This window comes from Heteronotia binoei, chromosome 15 (genome assembly GCF_032191835.1).
Source record: "Heteronotia binoei isolate CCM8104 ecotype False Entrance Well chromosome 15, APGP_CSIRO_Hbin_v1, whole genome shotgun sequence".
Classification (NCBI taxonomy): domain Eukaryota; kingdom Metazoa; phylum Chordata; class Lepidosauria; order Squamata; family Gekkonidae; genus Heteronotia; species Heteronotia binoei.
The window spans coordinates 46,227,897-46,241,865 of record NC_083237.1 but is presented as its reverse complement, the minus strand read 5'-3'; the positions used below and the strand labels follow the sequence as shown (position 1 = coordinate 46,241,865).

Here is a 13,969-nt window from a genome sequence, read left to right as displayed (position 1 = left end):
AATATGGAGGAGACTGATAACAGAAATGGGAAAAATAAGAACTGAGAATTTTGAGAGGAAAACAAAAAGAAGAGATTTTGGAAAATATTTGGATTTAACAGATTGTACTGCTTTAAGTTAAAATAGAGAAGTTAAAATGAACACTGCTTTGAACATCAAAAAAGATCAGAGCTAAGATTTTTTAGAAATACAGAGCAGTTAGAAATGTTTATTGATTTATCAACTGTTGCCCTGGAGTTGGGCAGGGCCAGATTTAGGAGGGAGCAGAGGGGGTGCTTGCCCGGGAACTGCTGGAGGGGGGTTGTCAAATTGGGTATGGAGTCCATTCTATTCTTTGGGCCCATAAAATAGAATGGGCCCATAAGGGGACATCATTTTTTAATTCCCCCCCCCCCCTCAAAAAACATGTAGATCTGGTCCTGGATGGGGCAGAGAAGAGCTTAACTGTTTGACTAATAGATAAAATAAAGAACAACTTCCATATAAATGAGGCTTACCTTTTAGACTAATGACAGAAAGAAAGACTGTGATAATTAGGTTAGCGAAGGAAGGAAAGGAAATTAACAAAAACCTGATTCAGATTAAATAATGGACAGCGATACAGAATGATACAGTAGAAATTAATCAAGACTTAGAAAATACCAAAGCTGGGAGGAAGGAAAGGGGAATTAAGAGGATTAGGGAACCATAGGTAAAAAGACTGCAGAACTGATTTCCAAGCATTCAATTACAATATCGTATCTCCTGCAGGAAGAGCAGCAGAATAAAATGCATTCCCTTTTCTTCTTGCCTTCTTTCTTAACAATATGGTTATGCTTGCTTTCTTGAGTACAAATATAAATGGATAACACAATGATGTTTTGATATTGGAAGTAACTGGATTAGGCGATCCATTTAAGAGAAATGCCAAGGTATTAAAAGGACAATGCAGGCATGATTTTCGTACAGGAAGCATACATCAGAGAGCAATTTTGCACTAGATCTTAAATCCTGGTTTAGCCCTGTCCCCAAGCTGACATTCTACACTAAAGTCATAGAATCATAGAGTCATACAGCTGGTTTCTCTGATTCTAGTGTAGAATGTCAGTTTGGGACTAAACCAGGATTAAAGGTCTAGTGCGAAATCCGTCGAGGAAACACTTTTGAAGGATTTATATAGATGGGACAACTGTTCACATGACTCATGAACTAAAATAAATGGGGTACTGATTGGGACACAAAACATTTGTATAAAAAATACATAACTTATCAAGGACACAGAGAGGAAGATATGTAAGACAAGCTGGGGGTCTGCAAGGAATTGTATGGTGGGGGTGGGAAAAAGAACTTGTCCTTTCAGGGTGTTCTAAGCTTTCAAGGGCTTGAGCAACTTTGTTTTCCCTTCACTTTTTTTTCCTTGAATGGGCTCAGAGTTGCTCTAAAAGTTCTGCTCCTTCTAGAGTATATTTTGTCATATCCGACTTTGTTTTTGGAGCGGGGAATGGATTTGTTTGTTTTTTGCTTTGATGAATCTACACAAGGCAAACAATTATATATAAGGTTATATATAAAGACCTGCCTAGTGATGACACATGCTGCATGTGATGAAGTGGGCTCTAGTCCAAAAAAGGGTATGTTGGAATACATCACAGAGCTGGAAGGGACCACACAGGCCAGCTATCTAGTCCAATCCCCTGCGCAATGCAGGATCAGACTAAAGCACCCCTGGCAAATGTTTGTCCAACCACTGCTTAAAGATTGCCAGTTTGGGAGCTGATTTCACTGTTGAACAATTCTTACTCTAAAAAAGTTTTTCTTAATATCCAGCCAGTATCTTCCCACTCTTAATTTAAAAAGCACATTGAGTCCTCTCCTCTGCTGCCAACAGGAACAGCTCCCTGCCTCTTCTACAGGACAGCCCTTCAAACACTTCAAGAGAGCCATCACATGAGGTCCCCCACTCAACCTCCTCTTCTCCAGACTGAACATTCTCAAGTCCCTCAAGCCTTTTGTCCCAGGGCTTGGTCTCCAGGGCTTGATCTCCAGGCCCCTGATCATCCTCATTGCTCTCCTCTGCGCCCGCTCCATTCTGTCCACATCCTTTTTTGAAGTGAAGCCTCCAGAACTGCACACAACAGAACTGCCTCCGGAACTGCCCACAATTGGCCCAGGCTATCTCCTGAGATCTCAGAAGCTCCCTGTTTATTTTTAAACATAAGAGAAGCCATGTTGGATCAGGCCAATGGCCCATCCAGTCCAACAGTCTGCGTCACACAGTGGCCAAAAAACCCAAGTGCCATCAGGAGGTCCACCAGTAGGGCCAGGACACTAGAAGTCATCCCACTGTGCCCCCCCCCCACCCAAGCACCAAGAGTACAGAGAATTTTTGCTACAAGAGCTGCATATGAATCCACCGCCTCAGGAATGACTGCTGTCAGATGAGCTACAGAGTTTTGTTAACTTCTTAGAAGCCTATCTTCATTAATTTCATCTGCCCAGCTGCTGGTTGGCTATTCTTATCAAGCACAAGGGAGCAAATACACATTAGAACAAGAGTTAGGCTTTCTCACACAAAGCAACACACATATTTGATGCTTTTGAACTGTGTAAGTAGTTTGGTAGAAGGGAGTATAGAAATGCAGCAAGCCTCTGTCTGCATCAACAGTTTCCCTATCAATTTTAACCTGAAATAACTCCTTTCCGCTTCTTCTTTCTGCCATAGACATTGGTGATGCTGCACAGGTATCTACCACTTATGCACTGGTGCATGGCAGCCACTTAAAAGACAACTGTGATATCAATTACAGTTTTACATACACCTACAGTCTCCTATTAAATTGATCCCCAGACATGTATCCACAGCTCTGTAGGCGAACATGACACATTGTTAAAGACTCTCTCCTACCCCACTGCTACCTCTTTCTCTATCAGTCCTTTCGTTTTCAAGTCCTTTTTTTTTTTGCTTAGTCAATACAGAACACATAGAACAAAGTTTGAGACCAGTGACACTGTTAGGACCAACAAAACTTAATTGTGGTTTGCTTTGTGTGCATGCACACTCCTTCAGAAACATTGAAAGACTTCCTCGAGCCTTATATATGGTGGGGGGAGCAGTTGCCAGGAAGGGCTAGTTAAAGTCATGATGCATAAGTAATGACAGATAAGTATAGCTAAGATTCTTGTCACTCAGTTACTTTTGCATCTTGACTCTAACTAGCCCTTCCTGGCAACTAACCCCACCAACACCACCTATATGTAAGGCCTGAGGAACTCTGTTTCAATATAACCGAAGAAGTGTGCATGCACAAAAGCTTATACCCAGAATTAAGCTGTGTTGGTCTTGTCATGAGTCAGTCAGGACTCAGCAAAAGCAAGGCCTCCTCAGGAGGAAAGGAGACCCATGTTGCAAAAGCCAGCAGAAGCTGGCAAACAGGAAGATGAGCTGTAGGTTTGTCAGGATTCACAGTCAACATCCGATGCAGAGCCACCAACACAAACCCTGATTCAACAGGTCATTTCTAGCCCTCCAGTATCATCCACACCCTTAAAGCGCCATAGACAGAGGCTGAAAACAGAGCTACAGGAGAGACAGCAGAGTGCACGACTTCTAGTCTGACACCAGCTGCTTTGCTGGTAACAAAAATGAGTAGTTGCAGGATTAGTTCTGAGCATCTGGCTGCAAGCATGACCCTTAAGATTATGGTTATAAAAACAATCAGCCAATGGAGGCTGTTAGGTGTGAATTCAAAGTGTATGATAAACACTCAACCACCAACTCTGTCTTGCCTGACTTTCTGGAGCCCCGATATTTGGACTGAATGACTCTACCTGGCCTGACTTCTAGTACCTGATACTCCGAGCCTGCCAATCAGTACAGTCTTAAAGGTGCCACAGGACTCAAACTTTGTTCTATTGCTTCAGACCAGGGTGGCCAAACTGAGGCTCAGGAGCCACATATGGCTCTTTCACACATGTTTTGTGGCTCTTGAAGCCCCCACCACCCCGTTGGCCATCTTGGAGGAGGCATTTCTCTCTTTAAATCACTTCTCCACGCCAAGTCAGCTGGTGACTTAAAGAATGCATTTAAAGTTAAAATTGCTTTCTTTCCACCTCTCCCTCCTTCCTCATCTATTTGCTGTTTCCCCGCCTTTCCTTTCTTCCTTCCTTCTTGCATGCCTTGCAGCTCTCAGACATCTGGAGTTCATGTCTTGTGGCTCTCAAACATCTGACATTTATTCTATGTGACTCTTACGCTAAGGAAGTTTGGCCAACCTTGCGTTCAGACCAACACAGCTACCCACCTGAATCTAATATCTGGATCGAGGCGGCGTGGCGGTGCTGATATTGTTGGATCTGTCGGCCGCATTTGATACGGTTGATCATCAGCTACTGGCCCGCCGGCTCGCCGACGCGGGGATTGGGGGATTGGCCTTACAGTGGCTTTCCTCCTTCCTCGAAGGACGGGGACAAAGGGTGGCCATTGGGGGGGAGCGGTCCCGGAGGCACCCACTAGTATGTGGGGTGCCACAAGGGGCAGTTCTCTCCCCGATGTTGTTTAACATTTATATGCGCCCCCTTGCCCAGATTGCCCAGAGGTTTGGGCTTGGGTGCCACCAATACGCTGATGACACCCAGCTCTATCTACTAATGGATGGCCGGCCTGGCTCCGTCCCAGAAAGCCTGGACCTAGCACTGCAAGCCGTGGCAGGTTGGCTCAGACTGAGCGGGCTGAAGTTAAATCCAACGAAGACAGAGGTCCTTTGCTTGGGTCGCGGTGCCCTGGGAAGGGAAATCCCTTTGCCGGTCCTTGACGGTGTGCAGCTTAAAGCGGCACATAAGGTCAAGAGCCTGGGGGTTCTTCTGGAGCCTTCATTATCAATGGAGGCACAGATAGTGGCCGCTGCCAAGTCCGCTTTTTTTCATCTTCGACGGGCAAAGCAGTTGGCCCCCTTCCTGGAGCGCCGTGACCTGGCAATGGTGATCCATGCTACGGTCACCTCGAGACTGGACTACTGCAACGCCCTCTACATGGGGCTGCCCTTGTGTCGAACTCGGCGGCTGCAGCTGGTGCAGAACGCGGCGGCTAGGCTGTTGCTGGGGCTCCCAAAGTGGGAGCACATACAGCCGGGGCTGCGCGGGCTGCACTGGCTGCCAGTGGTATACCGAGTTCGCTACAAGGTGCTGGTTATCACCTTTAAAGCCCTATATGGCCGAGGACCTACCTACCTGAGGGACCGTCTCTCCCCATATGAGCCCCAGAGGGCACTGAGGTCATCTGGGAAAAACCAGTTGAATATCCCTGGGCCAAGGGAGGCCAGACTGAAGGCCACCCGGGATCGGGCCTTCTCTGTCGTCGCTCCATTATTGTGGAACCAACTCCCCGAGGAGATGAGGGCCCTAAGATGTTTAGATCAATTTCGTAGGGCCTGTAAGACCCACCTTTTTAAGGTGGCCTTCAACTAGCGATAGAATCAGTAATAAAGCTAGGTATGCTGCTGGAAATGTTTTTATTATCTGATGTTACGAAATCTAATGTTTACAACGCCATATTGTTATGTTAATTTTAATAATTTATAACTGTTTTAACCATGTTTTTATAACGTAAACTGATGTAATGTGTATTTTATGCTGTGAGCCGCCCTGAGCCTGCTTCGGCGGGGAGGGCGGGATAGAAATAAAAAATTATTATTATTATATTATTATAATACATAACACAGTCTTTTTTGTTGTATTGTCTATAGCATCTATTTATTTCTGAAAGAGCCACATGTGACTCCTGAGCCTCAGAGAGAGGCAGAGGGAGAGAGACAAAGAGAGAGAGACAGACAGACAGAGAGAGGTCACCCAGTGAGCTTCCACAGCAGAGTGGGTATTCAAACCTGGATCTCCCAGATCCTAGTCCAACTGTTATACCACACTGGCTCCTATACACACTGTTGGCATGAGTTAAATTTGGCAAACTGAAGAAAAATCCCACCCAGTTACCCACATATTCACCTAATTTACATGGTGCTGTGATCCAATCCTCAGCTTATCCCTTTGACGGCGACCTCAACAATAACAACCTCAAATCAGGAAGTTCCCAGAGCTACAGATTTGGATCCAAAGATCATATCATCTCCAAAGATCATATTATTTCACTTGCTTTCACAGATCCCAAATTTCACACACACAGCTCTGCAGCCAATTCTGGGGGATGTGCAAGAGGGAAAGTGGTGACTCTTTCCCATGAAAGTGGAACACTGTGCTCCATGATCTTCTGCTCGGACTGCACAAATCTTTGGATCCTAGCCAGAAAGCCTGAAGAAAGCCTCCCCTTAGACCTTTGTAAGGAGGACAAGTTGTCAGACTCAGGTAAGAAATTTGAACCCACCTACTAAGCCATCCAAGAGAGCCCCGTGGTGCAGAGTGGTAAAGCTACAGTATTGCAGTCCAAGCTCTGCTCACAACCTGAGTTTGATCCCAGGGGAAGCTGGGTTCAGGTAGGCGGCTCAAGGTTGACTCAACCTTCCATCCTTCCCAGGTTGGTAAAATGAGTACCCAGCTTGCTGGGGGGAAAGTGTAGATGACTGGGGAAGGCAATGGCAAACCACCCCGTAAAAAAAAGTCTGCCTTGAAAACGTGATACGACATCACCCCAGAATCAAAAACAACTGGTGCTTGCACAGGGGACTACCTTTACCTTTACTAAGCCATCCAAACATTTATCTGTTTACAGGCCTCCAACAAATAACGTGGGAGGCACAATTCCTGGTCAGTCCCAAACGGGCCTCTCTTGGCAGCTGCAGAAAACATCAAGACCTTCTTGGAGATTTATTGAGCATAACAACATCTGACGTCTATGTGAGCTGTCCCAGGTCCTGTAGTTGTTGTTGTTGTTCAGTCGCACAGTCGAGTCCGACTCTTTGCGACCCCATGGACAAAGTCACGCCAGGCCCTCCTCTCTTCCACCATCCTCCGGAGTCTGCTCAAATTCGTGTTTGTTACACATCAGTAACACTGTCCAGCCATCTCATCTTTTACCGTCCCCTTCTTCTTTTGCCTTCTGTCTTTCCTAGCATCAGGGTCTTCTCCAGGGAATGCTCCCTTCTCATTTGGTGGCCAAAGTTTTTGAGCTTCAGCTTCAGCATCTGACCTTCCCGTGAACAGTCTGGGTTGATTTCCCTTAGGACTGACTGATTTGATCTTCTTGCAGTTCAAGGGACTCTAAAGAGTCTTCTTCAGCACCATGTCTCAAAAGCATCTATTCTTCTGTGCTTGGCCTTCCTTATGGTCCAGCTCTCACAGTAATACATTACTACTGGGAATACCATCGCTTTGACTATACGGACTTTTGTTGGCAGGCTGATGTCTCTACTTTTTATTATACTGCCCAGGTTCACCATTGCTGTCCTCCCAAGGAGCAAACGTCTTTTAATTTCATGGCTACAGTCACCATCTGCAGTGATCTTGGATCCCAAAAATGTGAAGTCTGTCACTACTTCCATGTCTTCCCCTTGTATTTGCCAAGGTTTGATGGGGCCGGATGCCATGATCTTAGTTTTTTTGATGTTGAGTTTCAAGCCTATTTTTGTGCTCTCCTCTTTCACCCTCAACAAGAGGTTCTTTAGGTCCTCCTCACTTTCTGCCATTAGAGTAGTGTCATCTGCATATCTGAGGTTGTTGATGTTTTTCCCGGCAATCTTAATTCTGGCTTGTGCTTCATCCAGGCCAGCATTCTGCATGATGTACTCTGCATATAAATTAAATAAGCAGGGACTTACCTGTTGGGATTACAAATGGAAAAATTTCCAAAAGAAGATAGAACTCTAATTTGGCACTTGCTCTCAGCTGCTAGGACATTGTATGTGCAGTTGAGGAAGCAAGAAATAATACCAGAGAAATGGGACTGGATTTTGAAAGTTTTATCGTGGAGTGAGATGGATAAATTAACAAGAACACTAAGAGACTATGATATGGAAGTGTTTAAAAATGAGTGGAAGAAATTTAGAAGTTATGTAGAGAAAGAATGGAATGTAAAAAGACATTGGACAATTTTTTAATAATAAGTATTAGGGAAAGTTAGAATATGAATTTAGATTTTGATAGTTAAGGGTACCTTTATAAGTTAACTTTAAGTATATAGCTTCGGCGGGAGTCTAGTAATGGAGGGAGGGGGGTATAGAAAATATCATATGGGTTAGGGATAGAGGTGATATAAATAGATATTGTTACCATATGGGTTAGGGATAGAGGTGATATAAATAGATATTGTTACCATACCATAAATTAAATAAGCAGGGTGACAATATACATCCTTGTCGAACTCCTTTTCCTGTTCTAAACCAATCAGTTGTTCCATATCCTGTTCTGACAGTTGCTTCTTGACCCTTATACAGGTTTCTCAGGAGACATGTGAGGTGGTCTAGTACTCTCATCTCTTTAAGAACTTGCCACAGTTTGTTGTGAACCACACAATCAAAGGCTTTAGCATAGTCAATGAAGCAGAAACAGGCGTTTTTCTGATACGCCCGTGCTTTCTCCATAATCCATCGAATGTTGGCAATTTGATCTCTACTTCCTCTACCTCTCCGAAACCCAGCTTGAACTTCTGGTAGTTCCCGATGGACATACTGCTGAAGCCTAGCTTGTAGGATCTTTAACATGACCTTGCTGGCATGTGAAATGAGTGCAATGGTGCGATAGTTTAAACATTCCTTGGCATTACCCTTCTTTGGGATTGGAATATAAACTGATCTTTTCCAATCCTGTGGCCACTGTTGTGTTTTCCAAATTTGTTGACATAATGTGTACATCACTTTAACAGCATCATCTTTTAGGATTTTGAATAGCTCAACTGTAGTACACTAGCCTAACCACCTCCCTGGTCTTGCATAGTTACCATATCAACTTCTACAGTCACTGGGAGCTGTCCTGGGTCCTGAAGTATCCTAATATGCATTGCTGACCAGCTCCCTGCTCTTACATCCTCTTACCAATTTGCTCTCTGCTTCAGAGAATCTGGTGCAAAATTTTTATATTCTTTTTCAGTGCACAGAGTCACACAGCCCTTCCTCCGATGCACATCTCATTAATTCCAACCTTTCCTTTGTGCTAAGAAGCCTTGCCTTCAGCAACAATATCTTCTTTCCCTTGTGCCTTTAACTGAAGCCTGAAAAGATATTCCACATCTGGCCTGATACTACTAGCGTTTATATAATCTTCTCATTAGTTCCCCAGAAAACTGGTACTCTCTTTCTATAGGCAAACTTTGCGTTTGACAAATATTTCTATTATTCATCAGTCATACTTTTGTCAAGCATTCTTGCTCTCATTAAATTCTTCAAAATTGCATCATGTAGCTATCATCGCTCGCCTAAATCTTGGGCTACTGCTGACAACCAGATTTCCTTTTTTCTTTCTAATGCAGTTGGAGCAAAACAAGTTGCCCCAGTGAAACGGTGTTAACTTGATTGCTTTTTTCACTCTGTCATCTCCCCGGCATCGTTGCTGCCAATCCTTTCCAGACTGACTATTTCTAAAAGCAGAAATGCTATAAAGAATACCTTCCAATCAGCAGATGCATGGAGAGGAATGGGGAAAAAATGGAACATGGCTCTCTCTCTAAAGGTCAGGAGCAAAAAGAGTGGAAAAGAAGAGTCCCTGGAGCGTGCCCTGTCCCAATAACTAAACCCTCCGGCAGAGTAATTGCTTCCCTTAGGTCATTCCTCCTGTATTCTGCCTTCCCTCTTCTGCCCTACCTGCAGTGCAACGTAGCTGGAAACCTGCTCACTACAGCAGGTGAGAGATGAAAGTGGACATTGGCACAAAGAGAGGAAGAAAATGCAAGTCTCTGTGCAGCAGCAGTTTTTAATGAGTTGCTTTAAAAGAATTCTGGCCCATCTCCTATGAAAATTTCTAATGTGCTGAAATGTTAAAAATTGGAACACGCTATAATGCAACAAATATCACATTCCACAGAGCCTCAGACGCAGCAGGAATCAGGTGAAAACAAAAATCTAGCTTACAAACATCAGCAACAATAAACTCCGTAAACGTCCTGAAAGGCTGTTGAAACTATAGCCGTTGTTCCAATGCAACCACTGAATATCACAGGATCACAACAGCCTCCATAAAACCAACCATCACTCAAAAGCCAAGGGAAAACAAAAAACTTCTTCAGTTGACACCGAAACAATAGTAACAATTGTGCCACATGAACATGCCTTGGAAGGCTATTCCATAATCATGACACCACCACTGAGAGGTGACTACTATTTGCTTTTATTCGGTATGTGGGGGGCATGAAGTGCCCCTGATGAAGATCTCAGAGCACAGGCAGGGATGCATAAGCAATGTTTCCTCTAAGCTGCAGAATCTTGTGAGCAAAAATTCTACTTTGTGAGCTACTGGCATTAAAACTGTAAGCTACTGCATAAATTAATGTACTCTGGGGTCATCCTTCCTGAGCTAAGACAAAAATGTGTGAGCTGGAGGCTAAAAATCTGTGAGCTGGCTCACGCTAACTAAGCTTAGAGGGAACACTGGTGGTAATCTGAAAGCGGAAATATCCAGTTAGCAAACTGGCAAATCTATCTAGAACTTTTTTTTCAAAGCCAAGACTGAGCCCCATCATTTGGAAAACTACATGCTTTGCTTGTGACTAAAACTTCTAAACTTGCAGACACCATCACCCAAGACATATTTTGTTTCTTTACTTCATTTATACCCCAAAGTGGCTGACAGAATTCTCATCTCCTCCATTTTATCCTCACAACAACCCTGCAAGGTAGGTTAGGTTGAGAGTGTGTGACTGGCCCACGGCCATCCAGTAAGCTTCCATGGCAGAGTGGGGATTCGAGTCTGAGTCTCCCAGATCCTAGTCCAACACTCTAACCACTTCACCACTCCAGCGTTCCAATGGAAATCTGAACAGAAAGCACAACAGCAAGTGAAATGAATTAATTTGGTCAATTCTATTTAATCTCACTAGTCTCATGCACCGTTTATATAATAAATTATATTGAGACTCCCTCACAGAGGTGCAAATTGCAACACTCTTAATAGATGGATGTCTCTTTTTCCCAAATCTTATCTGTCATTTTCACACCTAACCCTTTACTCCATTTTTATTTGTTAACTTCTACATCCTCTCTTTTCTCCTCCTCTTTCTTCCTTAGGGCATATGTAAACCGCAGACACCGTAGATTAAAAGGTATTTCTTTCCTCCTGAAATTCCATGCAAACGTAGTTTTGGGGAAAGCAAGACAGGGTACAGATCTATCACAGAGAAAACTCAGCACTTACAACCAAACTAACAATGGCTCTTTCCCCTCCTAGGAATTTATAGAGGTTTTTTTGTGGTGCATGGAGAAAGGGGGGGGGGGGGTCAAGCTTCCCATGAATGTGTGTCCCCCCCACTCTGAAACCAATATTCCAATCTATGTACCAGTGGGTTATGCCTATGGTTTTAAACACAGCCATAAGTTAAGACAAGCACAAACGGAATCTAGCAACAGGAGGGGTAAAAGCCACAATGGACAGGAATGGAAGCATGTCCTCTTGCCCGTATGATGTCATAAAGGAAAACATAAAGGCAGCCAAGATCAGTGTTCCCTCTAAGCTGAGTTAGTGTGAGCTAGCTCACCATTTGTTAGCCTCCAGCTCACACATTTTTGTCTCAGCTCAGGAAAAATGGCCCTAGAGAGCAAATTAATTTATGCAGTAGCTCACAACTTTAATGCCAGTAGCTCACAAAGTAGAAGTTTTGCTCACAAGACTCCACCACTTAGAGGGAATACTGATCAAGATCTGTGTTCAGATCCTTTTTCTTCTGCTTAGGAAAAAAGGCAGAAGGTGAGGCAACAATATATCTAGTTAGAGCTCCCCAGACAACCGCGGTGCATTTTTAAATTCAGAAACTTGCATCCACACACATGAACCTGACTTATGGCAAGTCACTTGCCCATCAAAGTCAGTCATGTCTTCTCTAACTGGCAGCAGCTCTCCAGGGTCTCAGGTAGAGGTCCTTTGCATCACCTCCTACCTAATCCCTTAAACTGGAGATGTCAGAGATTGAACCTGGGACCTTCTGCATACCAAACAGATGCTCTGCTAGTGACCCCTCAGTGGCAGTAAGATACAGAAACATAAGGATGCTCTGGAGGTGAGCCATCCCCAGTTCTGCCCCCCACCTTCATTCCTTCTAAATCTGTCCTGCTCGACAGCTTTTGTACAAAACTAACAACTATGTATTGGCCCAGATGGGCTCTCAGCACCAAAAAATGACACTTTTTCACTCTTAGCAACCCGCAGTAAATATAACCGAAGAACACAAGCTTCTAAGTAACATTAGACTGCAGAGGTTCAGCACCGAAAAGGAGCATGTCGAAGAGAGCAGAGAAGCTCTTTAGCTTTATGGAAGAGCTCCAGGGTGAAAATCAGGTCTTCTTACTATAGGAATGGAAAACTCTTGGATGGGTTGCCTGGAACATTTATTTGATTTACAGCCCATCTTAATTGTTGAGACTCAAGGGTCATTGCATAGTGGGGGGGGGGGGAGGGGGGGCGGGAATGCAGTCAAATAGCAGGTGACTGCCCATAAACACACAACAGAACTAGAATCACAAAAAACTAGAAACAGCGCAGAAAAAAAGTTACAGTGATGTATCTGAAATTGACTTCAGCAACTTTTATTAGTGGCTCAGCGGGGTCAGGAAGAGTTTATTTCCCCCAACATGTTCATTTCGGGAGTCCTCTCCTTATCTTCCTCCCAAGAGCATCAAGAAGTGTCACAACCACCAAGGGTTTTTTGGTAAATAGCATTTTGTTCTGGAGTCACCTAATGTAGATTTCTTTCAGAGACTGATTTCGCACTAGGACTTGTTCCGGGTAGAGAGCCGTTTTGCCCCCGGGGCTTCTCTACATTTTAGTGTAAGCTGCCTCGGCGTGCCACTTTTCCACAGCAAGCAGAAACCGCTTGTCAGAGGATCTCGCTTGCTGAGGAATAGTGGCGCACCAACTTGCAGCTCCGGGGCAACTTGTGCGAAAATGGAGAGAAGCCCCTGGAGCAAAAGGGCTCTTCACCCAGAACAAGCTTAGTGCGAAATCAGTCAGTCAGGCTTTGACTGATCACTATAATCTGGAGTCAGGAAGGAATTTCCCCCCTAAACTAGACTGGCTAGGCAGCCTGGGACTTACAACCGCCCTTTGCTATACACAGCATGGCTCACTTGCTGAAGTCACCCATGGCCAGTTTGTTTTGCCCTCTTTACCATAATCAGCCTCCCTTGATCTGGGTTTCTTAGATGGGTCTGGTGGATGGAAGAGTTTGATCACTGAGACCAATTGGCTAGACAGCCTGGGACTTACAGCCACCCCTTGCAATACGCAGCACGGCTCACTTGCTGAAGTCACCCAAGGCCATTTTGCTTTGCCCTCTTTACCATAATCAGCCTCCCTTGATCTGGGTTTCTTAGATGAGTCCAGTGGATGGTGGAGTTTGATCACTGAGATGAATTTTGGTTTTATTTTATTTATCAAATGTATACTCCATCACTCCCTCCACAAGCAAGGCTTGGGGTGGTAGAGATCCTTTCCACTTCTCATAAGTCTGACAGCAGTAGCGAGGCCTTGCCTGTTCTGAGACAGCTATCTGACAGCTCAAATACTATTTCCATATCAACACTCTCTAGTTATAGTGCACTGGGGACTGGGTGCCCTCTGAAGAGTATCCTAAGAATCGCAGTAAACAGAGCAAGGAGAATCCCATGGCAAGGCGGCAAGCAACCCCTCCCCCTCCAGTTGGCATGAGAAGCATTCCCCCCCCAGCTCAGGTGCTTCAGTAACCTTTCAAGGTAGAAGACACCATCTGCATTTGGGATCCCCAGTGGATCAAAGGCCCATCTGTGCAGTTCTCAAATCAGAAATGGGCAGCTGAAGTGGGCATTGGGACAGGATTATGTCTACCGCACGCATGCACGCACATGATTTATGATGCTCTGGGATGTTT

The 13,969-nt window shown here is 44.5% G+C and overlaps 1 protein-coding gene across 2 annotated transcripts in view; it reads right to left on the bottom strand.

Moving 5' to 3' along the window:
- The window catches only part of MPP3 (MAGUK p55 scaffold protein 3), a 107,920-nt gene that overhangs the window by 14,939 nt on the left and 79,012 nt on the right, over positions 1-13,969 (bottom strand). The window lies entirely within an intron of this gene.